A 2,500-nucleotide genomic window follows, 5' to 3' on the forward strand; every position below is an offset into this window, starting at 1 on the left:
TAACCTAACCCGTATTGCGCCTTAACCTAACCTATGTTGCGCCTTAACCTAACCTATGTTGCGCCTTAACCTAACCTATGTTGCGCCTTAACCTAACCTATGTTGCGCCTTAACCTAACCTATGTTGCGCCTTAACCTAACCTATGTTGCGCCTTAACCTAACCTATGTTGCGCCTTAACCTAACCTATGTTGCGCCTTAACCTAACCTATGTTGCGCCTTAGCCTAACCTATGTTGCGCCTTAACCTAACCCATATTGTACCTTAACCTAACCCATGTTGCGCCTTAACCTAACCCATATTGTACCTTAACCTAACCCATATTGTACCTTAACCTAACCCATATTGTACCTTAACCTAACCCATATTGTACCTTAACCTAACCCATATTGTACCTTAACCTAACCCATATTGTACCTTAACCTAACCCATATTGTACCTTAACCTAACCCATATTGTACCTTAACCTAACCCATATTGTACCTTAACCTAACCTATGTTGCGCCTTAACCTAACCTATGTTGCGCCTTAACCTAACCTATGTTGCGCCTTAACCTAACCTATGTTGCGCCTTAGCCTAACCTATGTTGCGCCTTAACCTAACCCATATTGTACCTTAACCTAACCCATGTTGCGCCTTAACCTAACCCATATTGTACCTTAACCTAACCCATATTGTACCTTAACCTAACCCATATTGTACCTTAACCTAACCCATGTTGTACCTTAACCTAACCCATGTTGTACCTTAACCTAACCCATGTTGCGCCTTAACCTAACCCATGTTGCGCCTTAACCTAACCCATGTTGCGCCTTAACCTAACCTATGTTGCGCCTAAACCTAACCTATGTTGCGCCTAAACCCAACACACGTTGGGCCTAAACCCAACACACGTTGGGCCTTAACCCAACACACGTTGGGCCTTAACCCAACACACGTTGGGCCTTAACCCAACACACGTTGGGCCTTAACCCAACACACGTTGGGCCTTAACCCAACACACGTTGGGCCTTAACCCAACACACGTTGGGCCTTAACCCAACACACGTTGGGCCTTAACCCAACACACGTTGGGCCTTAACCCAACACACGTTGGGCCTTAACCCAACACACGTTGGGCCTTAACCCAACACACGTTGGGCCTTAACCCAACACACGTTGGGCCTTAACCCAACACACGTTGGGCCTTAACCCAACACACGTTGGGCCTTAACCCAACACACGTTGGGCCTTAACCCAACACACGTTGGGCCTTAACCCAACACACGTTGGGCCTTAACCCAACACACGTTGGGCCTTAACCCAACACACGTTGGGCCTTAACCCAACACACGTTGGGCCTTAACCTGCTCTGTAATTGTCATACGACGCGTTAAATTAGTGTAGTGTTGCCTAACTGCAACCCCCGCAATATAGTTTGCTACTCGCACTGCCCGGTCCCCAGAGTATCGCTTCATGTTAAACACCTTGCAGCTATACACTGTAATGCGGATGGCAGCAGGACGTACATGCTCAATGCCCTTCGCAGTTGTTCATTGGCATTCGCATGGCGAAGCACAGCCTACGTTGTGGTACGGCTTGTGTCAACTGTCCGCTGATGTTGTACGTCCAAATCACACACTGTACTGCACATTGGTCCTCATGTACTGAATGATACATCGTGGTACATGTGTGACCGTACCACGACTGCGCCAACAACGGCGAACCATACGGTCCAAATATTGTGCACTCAGCTACGTGTCGTCTCCCTATAAGAGCTGGATTGCAGTATGGTATGCCGTGGATGGCGATCAGCATGAGCCGTCTGTTGATGTAGTGGCGCGTGTTGTCAGACGTAGTCGTCTCTTCTCACACACCGTGATAGCATGGTGCACTGCGTTCCACATCTGCGACATGCGACAGAGGCCGGTTGACAGTCGTTCGCGCAATGGACATCGCATACGTACGGGGGCCACCTTCCACGTGTTCGCGAAGCGTGCACATGTTGTTGCGTGTATGTGGGCAGACATAGTGTGTCGTGACACCTGACACAGGCATGCAACAATCGTTGAATTTGCAAATGGCGATGGACGTCTACGTTTGCTGGTGACGTTACGCAAATGAACAACTGGTAAACCGTTGTGGTGCGGTTGTTCTCGCTAGAGGTGAATCAGTGATGGCGACGATCGGTTGAGCTACCAACCGGTTGTTTCAGCGATACCCACCATGCCCACGAACGTGAATGGCATGTGGGTGTGAAGCGATACGCGGCGGTGGCTGGGTGGGACCGTCCCCGGCCGGTGAGGGGGGGCCTCCCGGCGTGCTGGCCGCGCGGTGCGTGGGCGCACGCGCTACAGCCGGCTGGTGGGAGCGGCCAGTGGCAGGCGCGCCGGCCGACGGAGGCGGCAGGCGGCGCAGCTGCGCGCCGGCGCACCCTGCACGCGGCGCCGTGCGGCCAAAGTAGGTCCTCGCGGGCCCGGTGCGAAGCGCGGTGGACATCTGCAGTGTGCTGGTCCGATTG

Source organism: Schistocerca americana, unplaced genomic scaffold (genome assembly GCF_021461395.2).
Source record: "Schistocerca americana isolate TAMUIC-IGC-003095 unplaced genomic scaffold, iqSchAmer2.1 HiC_scaffold_98, whole genome shotgun sequence".
Taxonomy (NCBI): Eukaryota; Metazoa; Arthropoda; class Insecta; order Orthoptera; family Acrididae; genus Schistocerca; species Schistocerca americana.